Source organism: Monodelphis domestica, chromosome 2, assembly GCF_027887165.1.
Source record: "Monodelphis domestica isolate mMonDom1 chromosome 2, mMonDom1.pri, whole genome shotgun sequence".
Classification (NCBI taxonomy): domain Eukaryota; kingdom Metazoa; phylum Chordata; class Mammalia; order Didelphimorphia; family Didelphidae; genus Monodelphis; species Monodelphis domestica.
The window spans coordinates 94205323-94213700 of NC_077228.1; the positions used below are offsets into that span (position 1 = coordinate 94205323).

Below are 8378 nucleotides of genomic sequence, written 5' to 3' on the forward strand. Positions count from 1 at the left end.
GTAAGGGTTTTTTCCCACTATAGTAAGTTTTTTTCCCTCTCTAGTCTTCTCTTTGATCTTCAAACTTCTAGATCCCTACATCACACTGTAGGGGATGATTAAGAACTCCTCTTTCAGCCAGGCCCCTTTTAAGAACTTTGCTTGTTTTTGAGTACTAATTAAATAATTTTGCAACAAGAGCTTGTTAGTAATTGGTGGTTTTTTTCCATTTTTGGCCACATTTTCTTCTATATTTCAGTGCAACTAAATTTTGTTTCATTGTGTGATTAGATGTCTTTGAAACCCTTGACTTCTCTACATCAACAGCTCCTATAATACCTCTAATAGTCAATGAAATGGTATTTAAGCAAACTTTTGCCCATTTTCTTGGAGTAAAATTATGCTTAAAAACTAAAGAATTAAAAAAACAAAATAAAATGGAACAACAAAATATGGGTATGGCATGAATTCCGGAAATTAATAGGGAGAGAACTAACTACAAGACAGATTAACCAACTTAATATGCTTTCACTGGGTCAATGTTTGCCTTTCTGAATCTGCCTAGTAGAAGCCCACATATATACATTTTGCTGTCACAAAATGGAATCATAATAGAATTATTATTTGTCTCTAATGTTTAGTAATATGGTAGCCCAGGGTTAATGGTGCAATGCCAAGAATTCTTAGAATCCTAATTCCTGGTATAAGCTATGGGAATTCATGTTAGATCCTTCCAATATCAGGCTGTAATACAGAGAAATGGATCTTGGGTCAAGTGCTAGGAGTTTGTAAACTGGCTTTCTAGAGGAGAAACTAGAGTTCCCAAATAGAAGCATCAATAATGTGACCTTAGAGATGGAGAATTAGCAAGTAAATTAGCTACAGTATCTGGGAACAAAACTTAAAGATTTCCTTCTATATTAAAATGTTATTTAAAAAGTGTGTTTAAAAAATAAAAAAAATCTGATAATAATCGAGTTGTTTCTCTAGCAATCTCAAATTAAATTCTCTTCAAGGGGTTATATAAACCATTATAAAAGATAGAAAGCTGGAGGTCTGTATTGATACCTGGGGTAGAAAATGTGGCTAAGGAGAGAAAAGGAGAATTTCTTGATTTTCACAGGCCCCTCTGATTTCTCTCCATTTTCTGCAATATGTATTATTAAGTTGAGTAATATTCCTTTAGTTAGTTCCTTGTACAGGAGTGAGGGCCCTTTTACCCACAACTATGAGGTTCTAGATACAAGCTAAACTTTGATATTCCTTGGAATCTTCTATGAGGACAACATGATCCAAAGAATAATTTTAGGCACAACCTCCCAAGATGCTGTTGAAGCCCAGAACCTGAGAGTGCTAGGTCAAGAGTTTTTATTGCCTATTGAATAACTTTGAGATGAAAAAATTTTTCATCACATTTTCTTTTTTGGTGAGAAGGCATATGACCATCATAATGAGCTTCACTTTGACTAGGAATAGGAATTGTTCATTGGGTATTCTCCAGATATAATGTATCACTTCGAAACTCTCAATTTGCTTCCAGTTCCCCCTTATATTGTAGAAATCCACTCTCTCTGCCCACCTTTCTTAGTGGAGAGCTCCCTCACTCTTCCTGCTTTGAGACCTGTCCTTTTGAGGTTCCTTTTAAAAATTGGGTTGGAAGGATATTGAGTGGTTTCAGATTTTCACTGCTACAAAGCCTCCATATTGGCTCTGACCCACTGGTGTCTATCCTGAAACTCAATTTGATTTACTTTTGTCTTGCAGCAGTATGCCAGATATTTAAGTGAAAAGAAAAAAAATGCATTCAGTCTTGGTTTGTTGTCTTGATGACATAGTTGAGAGGCTGGATTATAGTGAAGAGAACTATATGAGCTCAAATCCTACCTACGACCCTGAATGTACTTCATTCCTGCCTGCTATGGACTTCACCTTGCATATCCTGACGATCAATTAATAATTGTTCATTAAATTTGATGAAAGAACTTGATATTTGGGTAACCTTTTCGTTCCATAGAATTGGGAGAAACGGATATGTAAATATGTAAAAAAGAAAGAAATCTAATGGAAATGTTTTAAAATTCTGTTATTGCAGTGCCATAGGAAGAATCTCTAAAGCACATTGATATGGCCAGAAGAATGCTTAATGTACATGTCTATATATAAGAAACTGTTATTAATATTTAAGTATATAGTCTATCACTTTACCTTTGCTTCAGATATATTGCCCTCCACATGTAATTCTCCTAGAAAAAAGTTCTCCAATACAGGCAATGTTTAGAACATGGCAGAAGTTATAGTTTTAATACAATATTTATTGTAATTAAAGTAGCAGTAAACGTACATGAATAGGTAAAGGTTCTTCAAGGCTCCTGTGAAATTTTGGAGTATAGTGAAAAAAAACACAAGAAGAAACACGATTTTCTAAATAGTAAGGGGGACAGACTTCATTCTTTTAAAATACATCTTTCTAACATGATGGAGAGAGTCTGGCTTACATCGTTACCTTGATATTTTTAAAGGAAGTGTCAAATATAATTTTGGTTTTGAAATATGAAATAAGACTTGCTGCACTCAGAGAGTACTCTGACAGCTTTTCTGTGTTTCTATCAAGTCAGTGATCTACCTTGAGCACGTAATATGGCTCCAAGTTCCTTATCTGGTATTGAACCAAGATTTCCTCTAAGTCTTTTGACATTTGGAAGGTCCCACTGGAGCACCTGAAGTTACCTATCGGTGATCCCTCCCTACACAAAAACATTAATAGTTTGTGGTTTATTATGTATTTGGTTTTGTATGACATTCATGCATTGTTGTGTATATCACTTATGTATTACATATGATACATTAAATTCATTAATATGATTTTTGGTAGTTCAGTAGTTCACTGGTTTAGTCACATTCTTCATGATCCCATGAAGCATACTGTTCATGGTTTTTTTCTGACAAAGATGCTGGGTTGATTTGCCATTTCCTTTTCCAGTGGATTAAACCAAGCAAGCTTAAGTGATTTACCTAGGGTCATACAGCGAAAAATCTGAAATTGGATTTGAACTCAGGTCTTCCTGACTTCAGGCTTAGTGCTCCATCCACTGAGTCATCTAGCTGCTTGATAATATAGAATATATATATATATATATATATATATATATATATGTGTGTGTGTGTGTGTGTGTGTGTGTGTATATATATATATATATATATATATATATATATATATTACCTATGAATATACATCTTGGAAGGTTATTCATGGAGACTGGCTTTGGAAGCCTAATAGAGAGGGATAGAAATAGGAATCCATTGGCAAAGAGTTGCTACACGGTATTTTGTTCCTCTGAACCTCAAGGAAATTGCAGTATATACAAGGCAGGTGGTGATAAATGATATCTGGGATCTTCTTAGCAAATACTTAATGACTGCACAAGAGAAGTAGTATTTAGAACCAGTATATAAACCACAGAGTTTAATAAACAGAAGGGAGCCATCTTAATATTTCTCTTTTCTAATTTCTGGAGGAGACTAGAATGCCTATATAGGTTTTACATTTCTGCTTTATAGTTGGCATTGAATCACTAATCAGATGAAGATCCTTCTTGACCTACTTGAGAAGTGTGTCTCCTATAATCCTTTATCCATTGCAGTGGTCTCTAGAGAGTAAGTGAAAGAACATTAAATGACTTTAAAATTAAAGCTTGTTCTGGATTCTTCCAAAGTGTATCTTAACTCTTCTTTAAATGGGTCTTCTCCTCAGGAGTCAGGTTTATCTTCACAACATCCAAAGTGCCATTCCATCTTAAGATATATGAGGTTCGGAGAAGACATCAATCCACAGAGACCCTCAAACATGGTGGACATTTGATGAACCCTCCTAAAATTCTTCATTATGCTTTCTGCCAGATCTGTCATAGACAAGCCAATGGGCCCAGGAAGTGCAGTTTTTCAGCTTGCTTACCTCATATGCATGTCTGAAAATCTATTTATAAATATGTTTCCATTTTTATGAATTGGCATCAGTTCCTAAAGCAGGACTAAGTTTCTACAAGCAGACATCTATGGCACCCACACCACTCCACAGTGGAACACTAGAATCTCCATGTTCTCTAAGGACCCATCCATGAAAACTTGATCAATGGACACCTTCCCTATTAGGTATAATATCTTAAATATAAAATAATAATAACAGCAGGTAGAGTCCAGATTATAACCACTATAATAAGATTTTGGAAAAGCTGCTTAGCTATTTTTGTCAAAATATCCACTGGACTGAAAATAATAAACAACTTTCAATTAGAGCTATATTTGGCAATATAGATTAATGTAAAATTCCTTATATTATGCTGGGCCAAACTGAGATGACTTTCTCCCTCCTGCTAAGGTACTCCAGTTGTAACAACAATCAACTTTGAGTCTGAAGTCATACTGTGGTCATTGCCAGAGATAATCTTTGGTGTTCTGAGGTAAAGGCTGCCATATTGGCAATCCATCGCCTCTGGCATTATCAATCTCTCTCTCTCTTTCTAGTCAACTTCTCTTCAGTGATATCTTTGTTATATCACATATCCATGTTGGTGAACCTATGGCATGCAAGCTGGAGGGGGCTGCTCCCCTCCCCTTCTCCATATACACCTAAGGACATTTTTCTCATTAACTGCCCCTTGGCCTAGTAGCCCAATGGGAGCACTTCCTCCCTCCCCTGTCTGGAGTAAGTCAGGGGGCTCATATGTAGTGTGAGGGTTGCAATTTGGGCACTAAGTCTCTAAAGGATTTGTCATCACTGTCATATATGACATAACATAATATATATATTTTTTTCCTTTTTATGGGCAATTCTTTTGCTATAATTATATCAACAATTATTTATACTAAATATCTGCTTTCTTTTCTACTGCTAGGTTCTAATACTTCTTTGCATTGTAGTCGCACTCAGAGTTCTCAGAAGCTATAATTGTGGATCTCAAAAACTGCCTCATTGGACCACACTGGAAATATGCAGTTATGACATCTGCCTATTATTGAGGACCATTCACATTTTTTGGTAGACTCATTACCCTGAGTCTAAATGTTTTTGCATCAAGAGATTATGGTCTGAAATCATGAAGTGCCTATACCAACAAAATCATTAGATCTTTTCAAGAATGGAAAAAGAATAATGGAATTTCTGGTTCAAAGGATATAGAACATTTAGACATTTATATGCATAATTCTAAATTTCTTTTCAAAATGATTATAACATTTCACAGATCTACTACTAATATATCATTATGCTTGTTTTTCCACAATCCCTTCAACATTAACTATTTTAATTTTTTGGTCATCATGTCCTCCAATTACCTCTAAGATACAGATTCATAATCTGGGGTTCAGGAACTTGGTTTTCAAAAGTATTTTAAATAATTATCGTAATTCTATATATTTTATATATTTGAAAACATTCTAAAAAGGAGTCTAGGTTTCACAAGGCTGCCAAAACTGTTCATGACAAAAAAAAAATTAACAACCTCTTCTCTAAAATGAAGCCCTAACCTAATTTTCCTGACTTATTATACATTGCATTCCCCCACTTTCTTTGTGATCTAGTCAAGCTGACCTTGCTATTCCTCACAAACTATATTCTACATTCAATATGATTATCCTTCAGGCCCGATATACATTCCCTCCTCTCCCCGGAATTCCAGCTTTTCATCCAAAATTAAGCCTCATTTTCTGCATGAGAACTTTTCTGGTCCCTTCAGCTGATAGTCTCTTTCCTCAAAGGCTACCTCATCTGTTTTCTTTGTGTTTTTGTTTACAACATTTACAAATATACATGCATATGCCTATTGTTTCCTCTTTTACAAAGTAAGCTTCTCAAGGTCAGGGAACCCTTTTGTTTTTATATTTGTAGCCACATGGCCACCTATAAAATAAAATAACTTGTTTATTGTTGACAATTTCTGAGATCTTTTCCAGTTCTAAAATTCTGCGATCTTATATATAAATACTTTAAATCAATAAAAATCACAAACTAGTAGTTTTGTGACTAAATTATGGCGATAACAATAGCTCACATTGATATAATCCTTTAAGACTTATGAAACACATTCTCCACATTAATTCCATTTAATAGATGAGGAAACTGAGGACCTAGAGTATTTGATTGCTTGGTCTAAGTTCATATAGGAAGGAAACAAATATTTATTAAGCATCTTCAAGCATGGCATTCTAGCTCAGCACTTCACACATAGGATCTCATTTGATGCTCACAATAGCTCTAGGAGGAAAATGCTATTATTATCTCTATTTTATAATAGAGGAAAATGAAATTAATAAAGATTAAGTGACTTGTTCAAGGTCACACAGTCAGTCAGGGTAGATTTAAAGATTTCTTTTTTAAAGATTAAAAAAAAAAGATTTTAATATTAACAACTCAGTTCTTCCCAACTCCAGGCTAAGTGCTATTATATTGTACCAAATGGTCGCTTACTAGCTGTGATCTAGCCTCAAATCCTGGTCTTCCAAATTCTGAATCTCGCACTCTTTCAATTACACCCCATTACCTGTCTTAATGTTGAGCTGACTCATAACCTATGCAGGTAGAGATGATTTATGTATGGGGTTTATATAAAAAGTCTCATGACTTGATATTCACACTTTGCAATCTGACCCGACTACCTGAGTCATCTGCCAGCTCCAGCATCTAATCAGGATCCTGGATGCCCAGCATCCATCTGTATGTGAGTTAACAGACAGTGAGCATCAGAGCATCTGACACAGGGAGCCACCTGATTGTACCGGTGTGGAGTTAATGATAAGGCAGAAGTATGATGAGTGATGAAGCCGGGCTTGCCAAAGTTGTGCCGGGTGTTCCTTTTCTTGGTGACCTTGAGGAAGTTCAAAGCTTTGAGTGGGCAATTTAACATGTACCTGCCGAGGCCTCGGCACTGCCCCTATTATGACCCTTGACGATACCCTAAATCTGGCAGGCGCTGCACATAAGTGTGTCATTTAGGAAGCTGCAGAGGAAAATCAAGCTCCAATCTTGAGCAATAGCAATGATAGGAGGGAGTGGATAGAAAAAAAAAGGTGTTTAATATAGAGGGATCATGCCAGTCCTACATGAAAGCAGGATTCATACAGAAGACAAATATGAGGCATAGAACAAAGACAAATATTGAAGGAAAGGCAGTTCTGCAGATTTAGGCAAATCAATCCTGATGAATGGCAGGGAGGAGAGGCACATGGTCACAATGGAAGATGAGGGCTGGAGAGCACAGCAGAAAATTAGATTCAAATCTTGTGACAGTGTATTACATTTGTTTCACTTGTTCCTTATGTCCAGGATATAATTGAATGTTCTTTAATATGCCTTCTTCCCCTCAGCCAGTGTTCCCTGACCCAGTTACAGAACATTTGAGGCAGCTGTAGATGAAAGGGTGAGGGAGTGGGTCAGGAGACTGAGATAGTAACTGGAAATAAAAGTGTAATTTATTTGGTAAAATCTTTGTGCTTGTCTGGAGTCTTCTCGTCAAGCATAGTATAAATTTGTTTAGCCTGAGAAAATCATATTAAATACTTCTCTTATTTAAACTTGAAACAGAGCAATATTCATTCAGATCAGGAAGGTCCTCCAGCTGTTCTTAAGAGTTCTTGACAAATGAAAGAAAGATTATATTTGAAATAAGACTTGCCTGAATCCTGAACCCAAAGAGGTACATGTTTGTAAACAATAGGACCTAAAGCTAGAAGGGAACTTTGAGATCATCTTGTTTATCCTCTTCATTTTACAGAGGAGAAAGCTGAAGTCTGAGAGGTGAACTAACTTGCCCTCAGCCACATAGGCAATAAGAAGAGAAGGCAGAACTTGAACCCAAGTTCTCTGATGCCAGAAACAATTATCTATGTTGCTGCTTGGAACAGTTAAATTAATGGACTGAAACCAACAAAATTTGACAGCTGAATCTAAACAGCAATATTTAGGTTGCTTTCTTTTTTTTTTAATGTAGGGGAAGACCTAGTTTTGCAGCAATTTATATGAAAAAAATCTTGGGGATTTCAATTGACCACAAACACACCTGATCCATCAATGTGATGCAGTGACTAAAAATTCTAATTTAATCTGCGGCTACCTTAATAGAAGTGCAGTGCCCAGATGACAGGAGGTAAGGTTTACATATGGACTATAATGGTGTACTAATATTACATGATTATTAAAACAGTTAAGGGCACCTTCAGACAGTTTTGCCAATACCTTGTAATTACCTTTTCCAAGTAAGTTATTACAGAAGGGAGAACAAGTATTGAAAATGAAAAACAACCATAAAATGATTTGAATTTCAGGGGAAATCCTATCCCTTTCTAATCCTTCTTAAATTCAAATACTCTGAAGACAGCCACACCATGCTACTTAACACAGCTTTGGA

General features: G+C 35.8%; 1 pseudogene; it reads right to left on the minus strand.

Annotated features, from left to right (window-relative positions):
- Positions 1–3626: 3626 nt before the first annotated feature.
- On the minus strand, positions 3627–4495 carry LOC130456893 (L-lactate dehydrogenase A chain-like; annotated as a pseudogene).
- Positions 4496–8378: the final 3883 nt, after the last annotated feature.